The 24700-nt window shown below is 42.0% G+C and overlaps 1 protein-coding gene across 3 annotated transcripts in view; it reads right to left on the bottom strand.

Annotated features, from left to right (window-relative positions):
- UBE2E3 (ubiquitin-conjugating enzyme E2E 3) overlaps positions 1-24700 on the bottom strand; it is a 60079-nt gene that overhangs the window by 23916 nt on the left and 11463 nt on the right. The window contains exon 3 of one of the 3 annotated variants that reach the window (XM_010565810.1): positions 8075-8099. The exons of the other annotated variants lie outside the window; for them this stretch is intronic. The gene's annotated coding sequence lies outside the window, so the exon portion shown is untranslated. The remainder of the gene's footprint in view (positions 1-8074; positions 8100-24700) is intronic. 3 annotated transcript variants of the gene reach the window in all.

Raw genomic sequence — 24700 nt, forward strand, 5'->3', positions numbered from 1 at the left:
TATACAAGAAAGAAAATCTTACAGGATGTATTAAGTGTGTATGAAAACATAGGCAAAAACAGCACCATCAATTTGAAAAACAAACAGTAATTTAAAGGGACTGTAGTGTATAGGACAGTTGTACGTTTTAGAGATACTGCAAGAAGTCTGCTTAACATAAAAAAATGTGTATGTATAAACATTCAGATTTGAAATTGTTTTACACTTGGGCGTTTGTAAAGTTATCCAAGCAGCAGCAGCAGATGCATTCCTTCTGAGCTTAGCACTCGGAATCCTCGTATTTTTGTAAGAAAGTCGAAAAATGGTAAGGCATAAAAACCCCTCTCACTTCTTCACAGTAAATTCTTAGTGAAACAGTCTAAGAGTTTGCTTGCTTGGTTGCTCTCAGTCCCCTGACCATTACATTTTATAAACTTGTCAAGTAAAAGACTTGTTTCCCTGCCTCCTGCTTTCTTTCAGCTACATGACACTGCTGTTACTTTCCTGCAACTTGTAGCTAAATCAGAGCTTGAGACAATACATGTCAATACTCAAATATCTGCAAAAAAGACATAGGATTGAATAATTTATTCTGCAGACCCCCAAGAGTGAGAATGACTTTCACCTGTAAAGAAATCATCTCATCTTCCCTCTATCTCAATAAATAAAACTGCCCTTTTTTTTTTTTTAATTTGGAACTTGTAAACAACTGAAACATTTGCTTTCTTTGGATTTAGTTTTCTCAAACGCTTTATTTTTACTTTAGCTGAAGAGCCAGATTCAAAATATATCTGTATTACTGAAGAAGACAAAAAATGGTCCTAGCTGCAGCATGTCTAACCCTAAACCAGCTCTCCCTGACAGACAAAGAAAATTCATCAGCCTGAGGCTGGATATCCCAGTCTTGCAGCATAGAAACACCCACAGAACACACATTGGCAAAAGCACCCAAAACCCAGTTATAACCTACAAAAACATTCTCAAGGATTTCTTCACAGCTACCGAATCATGACCGAATCCTTCAAGAATGATCAGGCTCCAGCAGTAGAAACAAGCAACTAGTAAGAAGCAAGAGCAGCAGAAAAAGTCTGCCATTGCGTGGTGCACATAAATAACATGGACAAATATTAAAGTTGCTTTTCCTGAAACTCACCTCTGTGCCACCAGGCTGCTCTGCTCTGGGAATATATGCCATGCCAAGAGGCCGAGGGAGGCATAAGCTGGCCTTGTCTGTGGTGACTCCATGAATGAAGTCTGGAAACAAGCCAGCTCGCGTCTGAGTTCAGCATCAATCCATTTCCCCGACTGGCGTTAAGACAGGTAATGCTGAGGAGAAGTTAAAGCTATCTATATGGCATTTATTGATTCAGGGCTCTTACCAGCTGGACAGTGCCTGGGCTGTGCCCTACTCTGTAACTGAGAGTTTTCAAAGTCAAACACCACCTCCAGACTTCAATGGATCCCATGGGTGTTGTAACAACAAAAACCCAACAACAACAAACCAGAAAGACCCAACCCCCAAAAACTAAATCCTCAAACTCTGTGTGGTTGGTTTTTTTTAATCACACTTTCCTCAGAAACACCAAAAATAAACTCTTCCGAGGTAGGGAGTAATTTGCTTATTTGACGAAGTAAACTAGACAATGTCAGCAGACCCATGGCATCCCAAGGAATTGTAACCAAATGAAGGTGCTCACATAGGATTTTAAAGAAAGATAAATCTGGCTGGAAAGGGGTTAGTATTGTTCCCTCAGCCCTGGGGGCCTGCCCCCATATGTCCTGCACCAAAAGGATGGACAAGGTGCCTTATACTAGACCTGTTACTGGTCTTAGATGGGAATACCTGTTGGAGGAGAGGTTACAGATGTCTTTGTCCTGGCAGAAGTACCACACACACAGCAACAAGCAATACCAAGTCTGAAATTTGACTCCAAGGCAACATTCAACTTCTTTTCTGCATGCTGATGCAACGTTAACTTTTGAAGCCTAATTATGATCATTGAAATTTCAATAAACTCGCTCCACTGTTGAACAACAAACTGAAACATGTTATCAGGCAGGGATTTGTTCAGAGCAGCCAAGGATACACTTGGCACGTCCCACTCCTCTGTTCGTTTCAGTGGGGCTGTTCCAGAACAAACATACATTCAGAAAAATTTAAATAGTCTGGAGCAGCTGGATGCAATCTTGATTCTCACTTAGGAGAGCAGCGTTCAAAAGCCTGTCCAAAAATGAACCCAAAGCCACATGCTCAGGTCCAAACTCAGAAGAGGAATTCACATGACTGTGAATGAGGTGGGTGGGTCTGTGGGAACTGGTGGAGAGGAGCGGTGAGGAGAGGACCACTTTCCCGGTGGTTATGGAAAGTCAGACAGCAGCTCAGTTTTATTGTCTGGGAAATGCTACAAATGTCAGCAGCAAGGGGTCAACTAAAAGGAGCCTTAAAATGATGAATGAGATCAGCGTAATACCCAGTATTACCTTCTGTTCCTAAAGAGATAAGAGTTTCTGTTGGCTGGAATAATTTTAGAAACACCCCATGCAGAATGTATTACAGGAGGATATTCTATTCTCCCCTTTCCTGCAGATTTACCAGAAACTTTGACTAGCTCTCAGGGAACCAAGGGGATCTAGTGGGAAGAGTTGGTTTCTCACAACTAGCCACTGCCTTTGTCAGTCTGATGAGCAGGTTTAGCTCTTGAGCTGTTAAGGGCTTTTAGTTGCAAATCCAAGAAATGTGCAACAGGGCAGCAGAGAGGGAGGCAATGAAGACCCAAAACTCAGGACATTTTTCTATTTAAATGCTTTCTGGATAGATGCTCCCCCCAAATATAATGGAGGAGGTAGAAAAGATTTCAGCAAAGCTATTTTAATCTGTATCTTTTCATAGGATATAGGAAATATTTTGCTGGTATTAGCTATGTAAAGCATGATTAAAATGAACAAGTGTACTCAGTCCCTTTGAATACTGTTCTCAGTTAGTCTGGTCTGAGGCTTGACTAATGTCACTGAAGTTAATGGAGTTGCTTTATACCAACACAATATTATATTGTAGACACTAAGAAATGCTAGTAAGAATTAATTTACTTAATTCAAAATTCATAGAAAGACAGCAACTTGTGCTTTTATCTATAAACGTATAGTAAAAGCATAAAGAATACTTTAATGTATTGCTAATGAATGAACATTAAGAATTAACATTTAACAATTAACAATAATTAGCAATTATATCTAGCTAATGAATTAGTATAGCTAATGAATTAATAAGCAGCATAAAAAGAGGCAATAAAACTGAAAATGAAACAGACCTCCAGTGCTTTAGATAAAAATTGATTTATAATTTCTTCTGATTTAATATTTGTTTTACAGAAAAACCTCTCAGAACCTCTACAATCTCTCTGAATAAGATACAAAATCTCTTGGAATAAGATACAATCTCTTAGCATAAGATACAGAATCTCTTCAGGTTAATTTACTGTTCTTTTGAGCAAAGACAAAAACTACAATCTTATTATTTGGGTTTCTTGGTAAACAGATTAGATCCACAGATGCAGCTACTGTGTTACATATGCATGTGACAACCACTGGCATATTGCTCTAGCAGTGCTCAAGAACACATTTCTCTACCAGTTAAACAATCTTTCCCAAAATAAACACATCTTTTCTGTTATCACAAGCTATAAAGCAGTTCAAGAGCCCTGCAATGATCTTTTCATTAGTTTGAGATGCTTAAGCATCTCAGTACTGAAACGTCCCATATAAGCCTTATGAGACGGGAAGAGTATAAATCCTGCTCTCTCATTCCCTTAATGAGAATGCCTAATAAAAATGTAAACTAATTCTCTTGGCCACCACTATCCTGTCTACTGAATGAAATCTTCCTTTTCTCCCTCATATATTTATATAACTTTAAAGCTACAGTATCAGTATGGCTGTTTGAGATTACTCATCCAATGCCACAAGCTGGCACTAGTTTCTTAACTTCCCTCTTTTTTTTTTGTTTGTTTGGTTTTTTTCCCTTGTCTGAGACCAGACAGGATCACCCAGCCTGTTAGCAAATCCATCCTCTTCAAGTCAATACTGTAATAGCCTCATGAAGTCCATCCTCCATCAACAAAGCAATCACAAACTCCTTAGCTTGCAACATTTCCTTGTCCTCCTAATTCAAACAAATATAGACGGTGCTTCTCCCACAATGTTTGTCACTATTATTAGCTGGGTGGACACTTCTGTCTCCTGTTTTGCTTACTCAGAGGTCCTTGCTCAGCCCTTTGCCTGTATCCCCGGGGTCTTTCCAGGGAAGCGAGAGTTTCAGGCAGGCAACAACCTGACTGTCCAGCAACAAAAGGAAGAGAGTGGAGATTTCAGCTCATTTTCATGCCTGACCTGGAAGCCAGCCAAGAATGCCAGCAGTACCTCTGGACAATTTGAAAAGCTGTAAAAGAAAAAATAATCCTGAAGCCTCCAGCTAAAAGCCAGGGGTTATAAGAGAGATCCCAGAAACCCTGAGATGATGCAGAAAAGCAAGTTGTCTGGAGAGTGGGTCAGGAAACGAGTTGAAGCACAGGCTATTCTCGGACGGAGCCAGCAATCACAGCTAACCGCAGAGGAGAGACATGCCGCCCGCACCAGCCTGCTTTTACCACCAGCCGGCCAAAAGCAGGATCACAAGATGTGTTTCAAGGCAAAGAGGTACCATGGTGGAAGCTGGCAGAAAGAACACATAGAAGATGAGACTGTTGGAGAGGTGGGCTGTCTTTCACCACACAAAGCTGGAAGCAAAAGCATGCTCATTTGGTCCTGACTGGCCGTTGAAATAGCTGTCAAGCCTACTGCTAAGGAAGCATTTCTCCAAGCTCACTCCTGAAAGCACACATCTTGCCAGGACCAAACAGGGAGAAGGCTGCAAATCCGCTCTTCCCTTCTGCAGTAGACTGCTGCTCTTGTAGCATGGTTAGCAGGTGAAAAGAAGTGCTTGGGCCCCAGCTAGCCCAAGGTACTCCCAGGGGACACAGCTGGACAAAACGGTCTCTTAGGTGTGCTTCTCCACACTCTTGCTGGGTGCCCTCCCTCCTACTGCCCCACGTTTGCCAAATCACAGCTTTGGAATGGGCTGGCAGGCACCCAAGCTTGTTCCTGGCTCTCGCAGGTAAACGCTTACTGCCAAGGAGATGTACTTTCCCTGGAAACAGCAATCCTCCCCCTCCTTGTCTCACATCCAACAGGGTGAGAGAGTCTCCCTGGCCGGAGAGCAGGCTTCCAGGCAGAGAAGGTGCTCAGAACTGGAGTACCCGTGAACATCAAGAGAAAGCAGGAACTGAACACCACTACTCCTTTGTGGGTTTGTGCAACAGGAATTAGACCACTTAGGAGACAGCCTCCAGCTCATTTGTTTATTATGAGGTGCCTAATGCATAATTAGGCAGGGGGCCCTGCCCTTCCAAGTCCCTCCTTTTTCAGCCTGTGCTCTAACCTTTTGATGAAAACAGACAGAAGAAAGGAACCGAGTGTGTTTAGTACATGTAATATAAGCAGGTCTGGTGGCATGCTGATACTTCCCCGTCTCCAAGGAGAGGATAACAGCTGTCTTGCTGCTTCAACCTCCCGCTCCTGAGTTGATTCACACAGTGTCTGAAAAAATAAAGCTACGCCACAGTGCCTCCAAGCTGGGGGACAGGCAGAGGAGAGCATCTTGCACAAGCCTCATTATGCAGCCCTACACACAAAAAGTCCCACAGGAACCACGCTGTCCCTGCACAAATCATGACTCTTTCCTCCCAGCAAGACCCAGTCAAACGTTCTGGTTTTTTCTAACACTTTGTTTTTATGAAAAAAAAAACATTTTTCTTTTTACTTCAGTATTGCCGTTTTCCTGGAGCACTAGAAGGTACGAGGCAAGGGAAGAGCTTCTCCTGAGAAACGCTCTGTCAGTCTTCCCACACCAGGCTGTTCCTGTTGCCTTCAAACAAGTGCAGGACATGGAGGTGGTCTCTCTCAGGGGCACCAGCCATCTTGCCTTAGTTATGTTGGTCTCTGGTGTATTCACACAGCTCCTTGCAGGATCCCGTGATGTTTTCATACCAAGCAGGCATCCTTCGAGATGAAGTCGGGCCAGCTGGTTTTCCCTTACAGTATTCAGCCCTCTATGAAGCTCTGCCTTCTGGCAGTCTCTGCAGCGTGTATTGTCAGGCCTGGCAGCTCACCGGCGCTTCACGCTTCTTGCCACCCTCCCAGCAGCATGGGAAGGGGAGCTCGCCTCCACCGCTGCCTCAGCCCCACTCAGCGTTTCCTAATGGTGGCAGCCACACACCCCAGTTCACATGGAGAGCAGCTCCCAGAGGAGACAGCAAATCAAGACAGACCCTCCGGCAGCTGCCCACTGCCTGCAAGCCTGGTGTACACTTTCTAAATACGCACACGACTCCACGTAAGAGCTCGCTGATGCCACGATGCCCCTCACCACAGTCTGCCCGCACAAGGGCTGAGTCCTTTCTGAGCTCCCAGCTTCCAGCACTTAACGCAACTTTGTTCCATGTTCAGAGAACAGACCCAACAAATGTCATTCAAGCTGTTTTGCTCTGAAACAACAGAAGCGGGATGAAATCAGCCGCAATCTCATAAAGTTGTGTTTCAGGTGCTGAGGGCAAGCAGAAGGGTATTTTTTTATTGCAACTGATTCAAAGCAAATGGAGAAATTCACATGCCTGGCATTGCAGTGAGACATCAGATCTACTGTAGATGATCTCCTGCAATGCTGACATTACATTGGGAGCTCAGCTCTGCACAGAGGAAAACAACTTCTGCAGTGATGGCAGCCACTTGTAACACAGATCCTCAAACCTGCTTCTCACAACCACTAAAAACTACATTTGCTTCCATTTGGCATTTTTCCCACCCTCCTGGAAACACCATGGTTAAACAGTTGGGTTTTTTTCCAAAAAGTTGTGACTTAAAATAAACACAAAGTTTCTTTTGAAGATGAGAACGTAATCCCAATTTCAGTGATCATACACTTGCTAGAGGAATAGTGCTGCTCAGCACCCAGGCCCAGCATCTCTACCACGGACAGGCAGACAGACACACAGAGCACTGGCAGCTGGGCAGCCACCTCCAGACACTGCCCATTCCTGCCTGGTGCCTGAAAGGGACCGATCTTCTGGAGTGAAGCACCCTGAGGCTCACCTCCTCCCATCACCATGGATATGCAGACATCTCCTGTTCAAACAGGAGCTGCCAAGGAAGGGAGTGAATGAGGAGAATCTGCAGCAGCAGTTGCTAAGGGTTATAAGCTGCTCTTGCAACAGAAGAGGACAGCTCAGAAAGACATTCTGACTCCAGATCTGACTTTTTATCCCACCACCCACCCAGCTTACAGCCCAAAGCCTTTGCAGGATACTGCTCCCCCTTATTTGGGTCATTGCCCATCAATGTGCACTGCTAACAAATTCAACAGCTGCAAATCAGGCAGGGAAAAAGGGGGTTTGAGATCTATGACTGCTTCATCTGGCTTACACCTGCATTTCTGGCATATGTGCAAAGTGCATCCAGATCAGACTTTCTTCACCATAGATAGGGACCACAGGAATTGCCTGCATCGTGTGGAAAATGTACTCAATTGACTTCTACCAAGGACCAAGATCCTCTGTAAGACACCCTGAAAGGGGTAAGTGCTACCTCCCTATGCAGGGTAACAGCCTGAGCTCTATTTCCTAATTATGTCTGACCTGGAGGTCATCAAGGCAAGCCATCCAGCTCTCTTTTTCAACCAAGTGGGAGAACCATTAGCTACAGCAGGTAAACTCTACAGAGCAAAAACTGTCCTTCTGAATGTGTTTGGGTTAGGATTAGCACAACAGGGTCCCCTGACAAGCTCCCCAAGAAAAAAAACCAAAGGACGTATTTGCAATGTTGAGGAGGCCTGTACAAACAGACAGTGCAAATGAACAAGAGCCCATGTTACCTTTCAACCCTCTTACTGGGTAGCACTAGGGGTTGCCCACCCTTCTCCCACATGTGAGCCCGGAGACACTCCTGCCCTGAGCATTATGCGCTTCAGCACTTACTGATGACAAAAGAAGGTGCAGTTTACACTTACTTTTACAGCTCCATTAAAAGGTGACCTGCAAATAAAAAAAAAAATCAAGCACATTTAGTATTATGTGCTGAATGCCCCCAAATAAACAGGATTAGAAGAGTATTCAGCCCTCATGTAAAAATTAGCCAAAAAAACTGGCACTGAATGCGTACTTCGATTTTACGGTCATGAAACAGAGTCCTTCCTAAGAGCAATGTAGTGAGCAGATCCTGACAACTACTGGCTTCACATTCCACCTCTTGCTGCTTGCAGACAGCGAGTGTACTGGGATGGAGGTGTGGCAGAAATATTATTCCTTTGAATGGAATATTCCTGAAACGGCCACAAGAAATCTGGCAAAGGCGAGGGGACAGCGGGCAGGTTCCACTTCCCCCACTTTCTCTCTCCTCACCCTGCTCAGGCACCAAAGGCTATGGTTTCCAAATGCACTGACCTGACACTGGGCTAAACCCCATGCGGAGCCTCTGGTGGATCAGACATCTTTGAACATGAGGCTTTGAGATCTGTTAAAAATATTAGCAGTGCGTTGCGCAGCTATAGGTAGAGCATTCCCCCCGTAAAATAACAGAACTCAACAGCTATTTCCAACTCGCAGTCACCACTGCTTTCCCCTTTTCCTTCTGCGTTTGGCCCCAGCTCAGGAAAGCATTTCTGCACGTGCTTAAAACCCACTGACTTCAACAGGAGATAAGCACATGCTTCAGTACTTGACTGGGGTGTTTAAATGAATGTAGACCTCTCCCACCAGTGCTCTTTTGTGCCAAATTTTGTACCTTTATTATCAATTACCCTGTATAAAGTGATGAAAAATTAGCTCATAAGTGATTTGATTACTTCATAGCTACTCCCATTCATTCTGACTTAAAAACATATGGATTAAGGGTTTTTCTGTCATGGTATTCTTACACCGCTCCCCCGGCACACAAGAGGAGGCTCTTAAGCATTGTGCCACAGTTCTCAAACAACCTTGCTCTCCCCCCAGTTCTTATCTGCCACTTCTCTAAAGTGAGGCTTCACAAAAAACTACATTAACCTACAGAAATACACTGCAGTGGTGTTCAGAAAGTTGTTCAAATAAGGTCTAGCACCTAGTTTCAAATCTCTTAAGTAAACAGTAACTTTGGTGACCTTCTGTCATCAAAATACGTTCTGGTACATGCTTACTGTTTGTCGGTGTCTTTAATTTGGCTTTTTTATTTCTCATTCTTTTGCAAAATCTGATACTGCTTTATAGGTGTCCAAGCTGTTAATGTAAATCAGCAACATTTTCCTACAACTATCCAAAAACTCTACTATAAAAACTTTAAAAATATTCTTTTGTAAATACAAGTGTTAGAGCAACCAGAGGTGTGCACACTCACTACATCTAAATGTAGAATTTCAGGCAAATTGATTGACATTAACAAGAACCATTATTTAAACTACAAAAACAAACAAGTGAGTTATACCAATTCCTGCCAACAACAATTCTTTAGTTTTTAGTAGACTGATAAAGACATCTGCAATGGGTTAAGAAAGAATTTTAAAATCACTATAATTTTAGGCAGGAGATCTTTTAAATTAAAAGTGCTGGTGAACCAAGAAAAGGGAGTAGGTTATGCCAAATTCGCACTGACATTTTAGAAGAGGCAGATGAAGGAGTTGAACTGAAAGCACTGAACAAAAGCTGCTTGGGTTCATCATTTCTTCTTACCATCCTCCCTGAATAAACCCACCTACCTGATGTCTTTCTGCTTTCAGCTAAATACGCTGCTGACACGAAAGGCAGGTTTTCTCTTGCCTTGCCTGGGAAAAAGCATGCCCGAGAACAGTGTGCAGGCATGATCATGCCCCACATGCAGGCACGGGGGGGTCATGCCACTGCTGTAGCCAGGAGCATGACTGACTACTAACAAAACAGAGGAAACCAGCCAGAAAAAAAAATGCACAGTGTCTAAAACACAAAATAAACAAACAGAATAAAAACCCCAAACAACACTTCAGTTGATTTCACATTGCCTATAATAACAGTGGACATCATACTTCAGAAAAATATGCCATCCCAGGAGCTTTCCATAAAGTACTACTAGCACGCCTTTTGTTGTTGTCTGATCTAGCATCCTCCAAGCAGTCCTTCTGCTAATATTTCAGCATACAATTAAAAGAGGCTAATTGTGTATAGAGAGAACCATGCATGAAACAGCAGCATGGGGTCTGGCTGAGCCTCAGTCCCTCAGCAAGTGACTTCAAGGAGTTTTCAAGCAAGCCAAGGAAGACAGCAGAACCACAGTAGAAACTACAGCAGACTGCTTGCCTATGAGCTATACACGCAGAAGTAATACTTAAATGAGACACCCTCTCTTGAACAATTAGAAGCATGATTCAAAAGGAAAAAAAAAAACCCTAAGACATACACACTGAAAGATTTAAATATTTTTGAATTACTCTATCGATTTATATTAATTTCAGCTATTTTCAGACTGTTAGACTACTAAGCAACGCCATCTAGTGATGCTAGTTGAAAAAAATCCATGCTCCATCCTTTCTTTATTAAAAAGGTTTACTCTTGCAAAATTCTTGTTAGTGGAAGTACAGTTTCAGGAGGTGCAAAATTTTCAGTAGCTATGAGCATTTTCAAACCTACAGCATTAATATAGCAAAAACGTCTGAACCATTTTATTTACCCTAACATTATTCACAGAACTGACAACACAGACAGCGAGTTGGGTTAATCACATCAGAATTTAAACATGCACACCATGTAGTCTTGAAATGATACAGGGATACAGTGCAAAGCCCAATAAATTACCTTCCAGTTTTGGGAATAGCTACAGATAGTACTTGTATGATAAAATAATTTACCTAATTTTTGAAGATTTCTGTTGGAGGTGTAAAATACCTGCTTGAAAAATGCTACCCCAGCCTTACAATCTCAAGGGAAAAGAAACTCTGTGCAGGTTCAAACTCTCTTCTTTAAGAGGTGGAACCACTCACTCAGTCATCTGCTGGCAGTAGCTGCTAGCTGTAATTAGCTTCTGGTGGAAATTGCCAGCAGACGCAACTAGAAGTTTAAATCAATTGGCTCTGCTTCCTCCTTACAAGAAAATTGGCGTTTCGGGGCTGCATTCCAGCGTGATGGATCTAAGAAACCAAAGCCAATTTGACAAGAAAGGGAAGTGTCCCTTTTCATGGCCTGCTTTAACCCTGAACATGCTGCATGTTCCTGGAGAGGATGTGTCATTTTTTCTTTTTTTTTTGGAACCCCCAAATAAAGTAACTACAAATATACAACAAATATTCCACTGAAAAAAGGCAGTGTTCAGCCCCAATCATTTTCACTTGACACCTATGAAGATGGGAGAGGGAGGGACAAGATGCAAAAAGTCAGAAACTGAGAATAAAGGAAGCACGTGAAATGGGACTCACAAGAGGAAGCAGAGCCCAGTGCATGGACAGCCAAGCAAAACTTTCAAGCACCAGTACTGCAGCTGGTTCACGCTCACCCCAAAGACCACGGGCTCATGACAGTTCTGCATTTTGGCTGCACTATATTGCACCTTTCAATAGTACCACAGTAACTACAGCACAGTAACCTGCTCTCACCCTGCTCTGCTGCACACCCTGCTCTCCCCCAGTTTTCTGCGTTTGATGACTATTTCATTACTTCAACATTCAGGGCTTCAACAGCCTGTAGCAGCGTAGGGGCTGTGCATTCCTGTGACCTGTCCTGATCTTGTCCCCCTTCGTATAATCTTTGTCAAGCAGATACTGAATGTTCAGCTGTGATGAGTAAGTGGCATCATTGCTTTGCCAGCACTGGGCTTTGTGTAAGTCTTGCTCGGATTTCACTTCCTTGTATCTAACTCCCAGGGCTACCTGGAGACCTTGAATGATAAAGAAACACTTCCCCAAGGCCACCATTATTTTGCAATGAAGATGTCTAACACGTAAGCAATCGTTTTCGACAAGATGGTATCTATAACTGAGTGTTGTAACTACTATTTAGAAATAACAACTTCTTCACAAATCATGTAAACATCTACGTCGGGGGCTGCCTAAAGTCTCCATGTCAATGGCACGCATGCATACCTGCCTTATCAAACCTGGCTACACATACACAGTAAGGATTTCTGTCAGGCTTCCTTTCAGCACCCACCTTACCTGTATACTACAAAACTTAGTCAATGATGTCTTCAGGCTCACCAGAAAGTAACATGATTTGATATATATAAGAAATTCACATGCAAAATATACTAAGTACAGCACTTACATGAAAGCTTAACGGAACAGGGAGGAGTTTAGTCAAGCAGAAACTCAACCATGGCCTTTTTTGGGGACTAGATAGACTGGTCACATTGTAAACTACTGGAATTATGTAGATCCTGCTACAACAAAGTGATGCTAGCAACTGTTTTGATGCTTTTCCTGAAAAGACACACAATGACAGCACAGCAGAACTGCCACAACCACTCACACTTGAGCTGCACCATATATGCACAACTCTTTCCTAAATATCTTTTAATACTCACTTTGTAACCCTACTTTAACACATCAGTCTCTGAAAAAGGTGTGTGTAGGGGTTATTCACCAGAACTTTTCTAGCAGATTAACCAGAAAAAACACGCGTGCGCATGCTTGAGTATATTACTCACACACAGTATTACACTTTTCAGAAAGCAGGTTTAAGAGTACTCTAACAATTTTACTTCCTTTTAAAAAAGCCCATTTTAATATCAAACCTCTTCCAGTATGCTAGATGGCTTTAGCTAGATGGGATCTTTTCCCCTCCAATTAAGAAGAAAAAATTCTGTAGATCTAATCCTGCCTACAGGGTATCTTTTTCTTTCCCTTTTAAACAGCCAACACGTACTACTTAATTATAAATCTGGTGTTTTGCACAAAAAATGGGATCATTCTTAAGCTCTCTTCTGCTCTGTGTTCCTCTGTCCTAAAATTGAAAAGCTGTTTCCCAAGACTTTTATCATGTCTTTCCTGTTAAACAGTTACTCTTCTTATTAAACAAGCAATAGGTCAAATCCCGATTTCTTCTTTAAGCAGTGGAAAAGCAAAGTTTCCACCAAAAAAATCTACATAGCCAAGAATGGTAGCTAATGTACATTCATTGCTTTCAAGGCTAAAGCAGTTTGCACCAGATAGGAATCTCACCCAGTAGCTGAAACTCCCCAAGACATATGCTCTTCAGAGAGAGAGTGAGCAAGAGATTAATAGCTGTACAAATAGGAGCAGGGAAAACTGGACTCATACTTAGTCCAAGCATTCCCCACACACTTAAGCACTGTGGAGTGCTTAGCCCTCTAATACCCTGGTTTCACGCCGCGTGGCTCCATCCCCCAGGTGGTGCGGGGCTGTAGGACACAAATCAGTAGTTCAGCTCTGCCATAAGTAACATGAGCCTTAAGTCTTTCCTGACGGAAAGCAGTGGCTGCCAAACCGAACGTGCTGCGTACAGCGCCTGCATCGTTCTCTGCCTCTCTAAGTTACCATTCACTCAAAACTCAACATCGTCTTCACCCAAAGTATCTGTTTGAGCAGAAATATGGCCCATAGGCTTTGCTACTCCCATTGGAGATCTCAGCTCAGTTTCTGTATGCTTGCTCTTTTCTAAAGGGCAGAACAAAGAGAATATTTGGCTTTAAAAATGCCTCGGAAACTACAGATTAAAAATTACATGAAAGTGTACAGCTTTAATTACATCTCCCAAGGGGACGAGATAGCATTTTTGCATACCATCTTGTCTTCTCTCTGCCCTGGAAATTCATGAGATGATCGGACATACAAATGTTCGTATTTGTGGGGGAAAAAATGAAATGACCTACATTACATCCTCAGCAGATCATGTAAATAACAGGATGTAAAGTCTCACAGAATTAGTTTACATTTGAAACATTTTCAAAATATTGTTTTAGCTGGGTATAATAGACCACCATAAGATGTGACACACAGCAAACACAGGGCTGCAATTAAACAGCTGGCAAACAGCCAGGAAGAGATAAAGGCCCAGGCTGTCACTTGCTAGACAATATATATAGCTATTTTGGCAGCCAAAACCGAATGTGATAATTGAGCCATGACACATTAAAAAGGCACACAATTTCCAAGGAAAGAGTTCCTGAGCACTAAACAGGGAGCATCTATAGTGTGCTTACAGCGAACCAAGATTTAGGAGTAATAATGTGATCGGACTGATTACAATTCAGTGGTGCAAAGCCAACCTTGTTTAATGCACTGCACCACTGTAAGCAGTTATATACAACCAGATACAAAAATACATGTGTGAAGCTCACAAAGGCTGTCAGTACTAGAAACAATGGGAACCTGAGCAGTGTGTGGCACTGTCTTGAATTGTTTCTCTGCATATTTTTTATATTAATAAGGATTTTATACAGTAGCATTCTTATCTACAGAAATTACAGTGCACTCGATTTGACTACCAACACCTGGAAAAGCCCCAATCTATATAATTTAGCTTTAAAATAAAAAAAATATAATAATACATGAAGAGTCAATAACTCTTCAGAATCACACTTTTGCTGTAAAGAAAAATGACTGTTTTGTTTAAGACATGAAGAACCTTAACACTGACAGCAATAGCTGTTTGGAAGACAAAGTCCAGCAGCTTTTCTGGTGTTTCAATGCATGTTTTGTTAAATAACCTAAGGACACAACAAACGAGCAAATGTACCAAATGAAGACACGGTTTTAAGTTAACACCCAACAGCTACATAAAGCCACCTATAAATGCACTCCATCAAATTAACATGCTGACATCAATTGCATTTCCTTCTTGAGTAAATGACTTGAAAGCCCATATATATTGTCAGCCCCTAGTCCATTCATTCACTAACCTCCCACAAAGTGTAGGTACTTCATAATCTAAAATTACACTTATATAAAAGAGAAGCTAAATTTAGGCTCTGTAATAGGAAAATCCCTATGAAGAGTTTACTTCCTAATCTTATTCTAAATTTAACCACATTAAAGACGTATTCAGATAAAGATGTGTACCTGCCCTAACCAAAAGTTGCAGTGTACCAAGAGAGCTTGAAAAAATTGTAACAATCCACTTTTAGGCCCACTAGCACCAATGATATCAGGAAGAGAGTTGCACAGCTTTTCATAATGTCAATACCAATGAACCAGAACAGAGTCCAGTGATACCAGCAAAACTTTTGGAAATGATCCCCTGCACTGAGCATCACAGGAAAAGGGGAAAATACAGAGACATTAAGAAGGGGTCCCTTTGATTTAACCCAATTTCTTAATTCAAATAAAAATAACAAGGTGCTCTAAAACATGCAGATTTCCCCAAAACAAACTCCTATCCCACCTCAAACTCAGACGCCCAACACACACTTCATATCTAACAACCAGAGCAAACTGGCATTGCCATACTAGGTGAAAATGAAGAATCAGCATCAATACTTGACTTCGTACTAAAAACAGTACAAGAAATTGTAATAATTACATAATCTACTTTTACAAAATTATCTTTAATGGCTGTGATAGTAACTTCATTAAGTATCAGTAAAGGAAATGAAAAAGCTTAAAGACGAGGTCAGAACATGTACTTTTGGCTGCTTCCTCAGGAGATGCATCAAATATGTTATTTTTGTCTGAGGAACAGCAGACTGCTGAGGATAGCTGTTATGCAGTTCCAAAAAGAAAAATGAAATCATGATATGAATTTTTCTGACCCCCAAATTAAAAGGACCATAAGGGCACAATTGCAAGAATAAATGAGTTGATCTTTATCTGAAAATGTCATACTATTGCATGTATAAATGGCTATTATAATAGTGAAATATATTAAAGAAGCATAGTCTTTTTTTTTTTTTTTGGTCCCCAATACTGCAGCAGACACACAGGCATATTATTCCATAGGCTTTGCCAGGTGATGTTTAGTGGCAGCTGGAACAGGACTAATTCACACTCCCTTCAGAAAAGTGTTTAAACACACACACACACACACACACAAGTTTTCCTGAAAAAGGTGAGAAAGGTATGGTGTGCTTTTTCTGACTCAGGGCCACAAAGCAGAAAGGCGGTAATCAAAAAGGTAGAAACAAAAGAGGAATGAACAGAAGTAAGTCCCAGTTAATTAAAATAGCTCATACACATGCCCTTGCTCAAATATCCTACGAAATCTCAGTTAAAAAAAGAATTTTTTCATGGAATTTGTATTCTGGCCTGACTGTGAACAGCCAGTTATGAAAAGAGCTCTCATGGAATTAAATGTCATCAAAAAAGTAAATTTTCATACACATTAAGGGAAAACATGATTGAAAACTGTTTTAGGACAAGAAACAAACAAACAAACATAATTAGTTTTGCAGTATGAGAACATTCAAGGACTGTGAATAAAACTGTGCCAGGCAGAAAACGAAAGTGAGTAACCGAGATGAAGAGGAAAACTACAAGTAGGTAGGTTATTTACACCTACCAGGGAATCAGGGAGTGTTTCCTGTTAAGACTATGTTAACTCCATTCAACCTTTGGCCACTAATAATCAGCTGTAATTGCAAAAGAAACTTTGTCTGAAAATACAAGGAATTGCAGGTAAAAGTTTTAAATCTTCTGCTGCATGGAGTAGTAGCTGTAAAAAGGTGTGTCCCAGTATAATGCAGAGCACTAATCCTCCCCACAAAGTAGAATACCCTAGAGTAGATAATAACATTCTCCCCAAAGTAAATCCTCTCGTTATTTATACTCTGGCATGGTTTCCTGATATTTACATTTATTCAACAAGCCAAAAAATTACTCAGACTTACTTTTTCTTTATATTTCACGTTTAGAAGAACAGCAAAGCTCTGAGCACCTGGACCATAATTAAATCTATAATTCATCCACCAGCATGAAGTCTAATACACAAATAAATTAACTCCACCTGCCAGAAGAATTAATAATACTGGGAACAACTTATTGCAGATACCAAAAATGAGAACAAAAAGGGTTTATAGTAAAGCTTCTGTCTTTCAAACTTTACTTATGAAGACCTTTTTCCCCAAATTCCTATTCCACTGGCAATCCAGGCTCCAACATTAAAACTTTAGAGACTAGGAAAAAAATCAGAGAAACTGCTAACTGACAGGTTGAGAGGCACAACACCCATTATTAGCACAGTCATTTTGAGTCACGCTACAAGCAGAGCATGGCTACACTATTAGCATGCTGGGCCAACACTGCTCCTCGCCGGGAGAAAGAGGTGCCCTTGGCTGGCGCTGCGCTGCTGGCTCTGGAGCAGAGCTGGGGCACCCAGAAACACGTTCTCTCCTAACGGAGGTTTCAGCCTCTTGGGACCACATGCGGCTGGTGCAATTTCCAACAGCACCTAAGATACTGCAGTTTATACACCTCCCCAGGACAGAAGAGCGCAAAGGTGTGCTTCTCTGTCCTGTTCTGCATACAGACCGGATAAAAGCCAGGGTCTGGCTTGCACCTAGCTTAGAGACTGTAGTTGTACACACCAGCAGTGCCAGGATGACTCATGGTGCTTTGCACTCTGCCAGCTGACTTTGTACCGAACAGAGATGTTGCATATGGAAAGCACAAGCAGTTGCAGTACAGCATCTCACAGATGCTGCTCGTCAAGCATTCACTGCTAATGACATCTACTGCAGAACTAACGAGAACTGACCCCCTTAGTTTTGTGATCAGAGACCGACTTCAGAAAAAGATCAACAGAATTACTTTCAGAAATAATATTCAGTGCACTGCACGGACTGCTCACTGCACAACTTAGTGTTGCCTTTTTTTTCCTTTGTGCTTCAAAAGTCAATGGCACTTTGAAAGTTAACAAACCTGGAACGCTTCTGGGCATAAATGGATTTGGACTAAGACCTGGGGCAATACAGTCTCATGTAACTACCTGTTCTTCACACACTTTCAAGAAGCAGAAGAAAAAAAGATATTTCTATTGGGGCAGCAGTATTTTTCGAACAGCACTCTTGTCTTCCCACCTCCTGAAACTAGCTGCTATCACATTGGTGGGCACGTGTCATCTTTACTGGAAAGCTGCCCAGCCTGGATGGAGGATTTTAGAGGGGAGGTGTCCAGCATATCTCAGGTGTAGGAAGAGGTATGCTCACTGTCACTCCTGTCTCCTTACTCCCATATTTAAAAACAAAAAGAAAGTGCAAGCACAACTAAGTCTGACAATCCAGATAAGACATTTTATTTACATTTACTCTTCAAAGGTCAGAATCTGAATACAGGAGTAAAGAAAAATTAAGCACATCAAATTTGCATTTGTCAGAAAACAAAAAAAAGAGTTCATAGAATCATAGAATGGTTTGGGTTGGAAGGAACCTTAAAGATCATCTAGTTCCAACCCCCCTGCCATGGGCAGGGACACCTTCCACTGGACCAGGTTGCTCAAAGCCCCATCCAACCCGGCCTTGAACACTTCCAGGGATGGGGCATCCACAACTTCCCTGGGCAAGCTGTTCCAATGTCTCACCACCCTCACAGTAAAGAATTTCTTCCTAATATCTAATCTAAATCTACCTTCTTTCAGTTTAAACTGTTACACCTTGTCCTATCACTGCACTCCCTGATAAAGAGTCCCTCTCCAGCTTTCCTGTAGGCCCCTTTTAAATACTAGAAGGCCACTATAAGGTCTCCCTAGAGCCTTCTCTTCTCCAGGCAGAAAAACCTCAACTCTCTCAGCCTGTCTTCATAGGAGAGGTGCTCCAGACCCCTGATCATCTTCGTGGCCCTCCTCTCGACTCACTCCATGGACCATAATGTCCATGTCCTTATGTTGAGGGCCCCAGAGCTGAACACAGTACTCCAGGTGGGGTCTCACAAGAGCAGAGTAGAGGGGGAGAATCACCTCCCTCGACCTGCTGGTCACTCTTCTTTTGACACAGCCCAGAATGTGACTGGCTTTCTGGGCTGCGAGCGCACATTGCTGGCTCATATTCAGTTTTTCATCCACTAATACCCTCAAGTCCTTCTTCCTCAGGGCTACTCTCAGTCCACTCATTGTCCAGCCTATATTTGTGCTTGGGATTGCCTCAACTCATGTGCAGGGCCTTGTTCTTTGCCTTGTTGAACCTCATGAGGTTTGCACAGGCCCACCTCTCAAGCCTGTCAAGGTCCCTCTGGATGGCATCCCTTCCCTCCAGCGTGTCGACCGACACCACACAGCTTGGTGTCTTTGGCAAACTTGCTGAGGGTGCACTCAATCCCACTGTCCATGTTGCCAACAAAGATGTTAAACAGCACCGGTCCCAATATCGACCCCTGAGGAATGCCACTTGTCATTGTTACCAAAACCTCTCTTAGAGTCCTAAGTGAAAAGTAGGCAGTAGGCATTTACAGCACAAGTATCAAGCATGGCCTGCTCCTCAGCTAACAACACAGAGCAGCACACAGAGCAATTCAGCGGTGATGCAGCAGCCTAAATAGCATCCAGCAGGATGAGGATTCACATTCATTCACTGAATGACACAATCCTGTACTTAAGCAGCCTGCAGAAGGTACAGGTACCCGTTAGAAGAGAACGACCTGCCAGCACCCAGCCCTACCACCCCGATGGGACTCAGGCTTTTTCAGTCAGCAGCGCTGTACCAGGGAGCTCAACAATGCGATGTGCCCACAGCCATGCGAACCGAGCAGCCAAGAAATCCAGAAAGCTGAGTCCCAAGTTCAAAGATTTAGTTTTCCAATGTTACACAGAGCCTAGCTATTTGCAAGGACAGATTAATTTGGGCTTATCATTTTTAGGCTAGCAAAGCTTTGTCTGCCTCAGACTATAGAACTCCTCCCTATGCTTAAACAGGATAAGGACCCAGGGAATTTGAAATTTTCTAATAAAAACTCAGTGTGAGAGTTAAAACACCAGCACATAACTGTTTCACTAGTGATCACCTAACAGAAGCAGCCAGCAAACACGTTTGACCCATTCCACAACCCCCCTGCCTAACTCAATCCTTCACGTGCTTCAACTTTTCGCATCAAGCGCCAACCCAGATATGAGCGTACAAGGTAAAAAATTAAGCTCGCTCCATGCAAAGCTGAAGATGCCACCATGCAGATTTAACAAAAAGATTAAAATTTTGCCTCAGCTTCTCCAGCACTTGAGTTAGGCTGGAGCGCGGAGACAGACCTGGCCACAGAGATGGTGACGCAGCTGGTGCAGGGCGTCTCCACACCCACCGCCTGAAACAAAGCACTGAGCCAGAAAACCTCCACAACCCAAACGAGATAGTTTGTTGTGACCACCAATGCCCCTTAGGAAAGGGATAGAAAGAAACTCTAAGGAGAAGCTGAAAACACATGATAACTATTAACAAGCCAACAGTAACGTGATTTCTCACTGGTTGTGTCTGAACGGATAGAAGGCTAAAGCTGAAGAAGGTTAGCTAAAGCAGAAGAAACCTTTTCCATCTCTCCAGCCAACAATTGCCTAATGGAAAGTGCCTAAAGTAGCAACCCTTTTAACTGTTAAAAAAGAAGAAAACAAACTTTGGGGTTTTTTTCCCCTCAACATTCTAATACCTTTTTAAAGAATCTACTACTGAAAATGGCCTTAAATACTTGGTAACTAAGCTTCAGTGCTATAAACTCATGGTTCCACAGAAAAAGCTCAAAACATCTCACAGGTGGTTCTATACCTTGGCATCAACTAGCAGAACCTCCTTTTCACCTCTATTAAAACACTACAGAGAGCAGTACAAATCACCATTGCACAGTGCCAGGCCAAATTAAGTTTATTAGCCCTTCAGCAAATAATTATTTCTAGCTTTATTTAGACATGGTATGTAAAGCATAGAAAAATCACACAAAAGACAAGTGTAATTCACAGGAAGTAACAGTTCCCAATTCTTTCTGCCCATACCAGAATTATCAAAGTCTAACTGAAGACATGTTCTGACAGAGCTTGCTTTCAGTACAGAAAGAAAATAAAACTGATAACAAGACACTTATCTGATTAGTACAGCTCACATCTCTCTCTGTTTCCTCCATCCCTGACCCCACCTTCACTAATTTCTAGTAAGACACACTTGCCATTGTATGGGAACTTTGCCCAGAATGCCCTTTATATCTAGGAAAACCACAGAGTGCTCAGCCTACAATAGTTGTTTTAGTACAGACAGCAACTATTGTCAGCTTGCCTTCTAACTGATAAGAAATTATTGTGTTTCTTCTATTCCTAAGACAAAAAACCCAAGCAGGCTTAACAAAAAACAAACACTTAAAATAATGCTAGTCTGTGGTATTACCATGAAAAATAAATACCCAGCCAAAATACTTGAAAGAAATGCTTTCACCATATTTGCTCTCAGAGAATCTAGAAAGTAATTGATTTCTCCAGGTATTGATCTATTTAAGGTTTGGTAATGTATATTCTCAAACAAATCACTGTTCTCTTACTGCTCTGTTTTGCTGATGCCCCTTTTACTTTAGTAACTTGTTTCCTTTTTAAAAAAACTAAGTTATGGTGTGTTTGCTCTGGTATAAGTAAGTACACCAGCTGTAATTCTGGCTTTCAGTTACTTAAAAAAAAAAAAAAAAGAAAAAAAGAGGCAAACCAAACTAAAAAAAAAAATGAGGTAGCCAGGTTGCTATTGCAGTTCTTCACAGCACCCCAGCAATCCCAGCACTCTGTGGAGGAAAAGGAACGTGGAGCTAGGCACTACCTGGCTGTATAAAATTTGTATGGGTATCATACAGAATATCTACTCCAGACAAGCAAACACTTTTGCAACCACAGACTGTACTTCAAATAGTTTATCATGTGCAGATCACCCTCTCAGATTTGATTACTGTTTAATCAAGCTTGCAGAATTTTAGGTTGTATAGTATTTCTACCCTTTGCATAAGAAGTTTGTTTAATCACTCAGACTATGCTTAATATGCAGTAGGTTGTGCTGTGTAACTTAGATCACTTAAATTTGCTTCCATGGGAATATAGTGTTTGTTACAGCGTTCATTACAAGTTGATTTTAGTCTCTTAAGACCTCTCTTTGCTTTTGCTTTATAGGCTAGAAATTAAACCACATCTCATTTTTTTTCCCCAAGATGTTGAAGTCCAAAACTCTAAGCACAAAACTGGGCTTTGGCATAATGGGTTTGGTTCACTGGGCCCTTAAGGTGTTTGTAGAGGGAGGTGTCGCTAAATCTGTAATGTCCCATTTACGGCTTCTGCCATCGATATTAATGAAGTAGATACAGATATGCCCTAGGTATCTATGAACAAGTTAGGACGAGCACCAATGTACAATGATAACACAGAGCTCAATGTCAACTAACCATCCCTGTACTACTTCATTTGTCCCATGGATCCTCCAGCCTGGATGAGGTCTCTGATGTTGAGATACCAGGGGGAAGGACAAAAGCTAGTTAAAGTACGAGCATACCCCAGGCAGTGACTGCACAGTACACAAGTCCTTTGTTTGTTAGAAAAGGTGCCTGTGCACAGGGAGGAATCTGGCTGTCCATTGTCTGCTACAATAGCTGCAGCTTCACAGCAAGCATCACCATCAGCCGAACATATCTCCTATTGCATAGCTACTAATCTATTATAAGGCTTTCCCGCCCCCCCGAAACTCACTTTGCTCAAAGTGTTTACAGTCTAAATGCTTTACTTAAATTGCAAACAAAAATAGCTTTCTGCTGCTAACCTTCCCTTACAGAAAGGAAAACATCAATGGTTCTCTTTGCCATTTGTTTTCTATTTGTCCCATGGAATCTGACCTGCTGATGCTCTACTGATTTACTGTCTTCAATATTTTGGTGACTTCCATGTCTAGGCTTCAGAGTGAAGTGATAACCTGAGTTCAAACCTAAACCGCCTCACTGCAGCTTCAAGCTCAATGGACTGACCTGGCATGACCAAGAACCTCCTCTTCTGCAGCACCCTGTACTGCTAATCCAGTCATGGAGTGGCTTGAGTGCTGGGCATAGCTACCTTTGCTCAAGCTGTGCTACCAAGCATCCACAAGTCAGGCTGGCTTTGCACTGAATGAAACCCTTAATTTGCTTACTGATTTCCAGCCCTGCCACTGAAGCTACATGAAGGGTTTCTGGCAAGGGAGGAGCCCACCTCAAAGACAATCGTGTTGTGAATCCTTGAGGCTGGCCTTTAGCTTTGCCGTCTGCTCTTTGCCTTCGTTGGCTACCTTCCCAGCGCCTGCACCCTTCTGCCTGCCTCAGAGAGGAACTACTGAAGTTTATAGCAGCATTAACTCATCCGCTGGAAACCTGCCAGGCTGCTTACATTTCCACTACAATCTTCTGAGCCCTGACTCCAGAGGGTGCTTAGAGATAGGATCCATGGTCAGAAGCAGTATGCTATACAACTGTTTTCTGATGTGCTTAGATCCATTTGGGGTGTTGTGCACAGATGCATTAGGCCTTGCGTATCTACTGCAAACTGCTTCTATGAAGCAGGGAAAAAACATTCCTTGCTTTTGTTTATCTGTGTTACAGGTACTTATGTGCCTGTGGAACAAAAGCAGAGAATCCAAGTACAGAGCACATGGAGTATCAAAAAATCAGGATCTACTGCACAATCAGTGCTATTAGTTTCTCACAAAGGTGATATACCTCTGGAGAATTGATGACGTGTGCCTAGCTTATTTCTAGTTAGCAGAACGTGGCAACTTTGTGCAAGGAAAGTAGGATTGGACCCAAAATGAAACAAAGCCAAAATGCGGGGGGAAAAAAAAAAAAAATCAGCAGAAAAATCACTAGATATTTGCTTTTTTAAATTGAAAACAGGACAAAACCTGTGCAGTTCCAGTGACTTTTTAAATAATTGCTGTTACTGTTGTTGCATGAAATCATAGAACCTGTATATTTTCCAGGATGATTATACTACAAAACCCTGATTAAAATACAGTTTTTAAATGAAGGGAAAATCACTTCCTGATGAGCTTTCCTTTAACATTGTTATTTAAATCTTTTATCACAGATAGCTTGGTCAAACTGGTCCTCAAGAGGTCATTTAGTCCATTTCCTGCTTAAAGATAGAATCAACTGTATCTAACTGCTCCTGCCAGTCGTTTGTCTACACTTTGTTCTTAAAAAACTCTGGTGATGCAGATCCACCACCTCCTTACACATACTGTCTTTATAGCTAGGCATTCCTCATGTCTAAATTAGGTCTTTGCCTAAATTAGGTCTTCATTATGGCAATTTGAGTTGCTCTCCATAACTACCAGACAGGACCAGCAGCAATTGCGATATTTCCTTTGCAGCAACTTTCTTCTATAAGCAAAGATTATTCCTTCTTTCTTTCTCTCTTTCTTTCCTCTGATCTGTATTCTCTTCATCTAGCCCATGTCACTTTGCAGTGTTGTGCTTAAAACTGGATAAGGTACTCCAGCTGGCCTTTACTAATGCTGAACTGAATGTTTCCAACATGTCTCCAACACTTTTTTTTTCTTTTTTTAAATACATCCTCCTATTGTGACTGTTGTTCTATTTATTTCTCTTGCTGTGGCCTCATATTGTTGATTCCTGGGAAGCACATGATCCTCAGAGTGGCTACACCTTTTCTGAAGAACTGCTCCTCATCCAGTCTTTTTTTCACCATGGATTTGTGCAGCTGATTATGCCTACTGAAGTGCTGTGCCTTGCAGTTCTCATTGTTAAATTACATGCTATTTTTAAGGTCAC

The sequence above is a fragment of the Haliaeetus leucocephalus genome, unplaced genomic scaffold, assembly GCF_000737465.1.
Source record: "Haliaeetus leucocephalus isolate CR32 unplaced genomic scaffold, Haliaeetus_leucocephalus-4.0 Scaffold1, whole genome shotgun sequence".
NCBI classification, from domain to species: Eukaryota; Metazoa; Chordata; class Aves; order Accipitriformes; family Accipitridae; genus Haliaeetus; species Haliaeetus leucocephalus.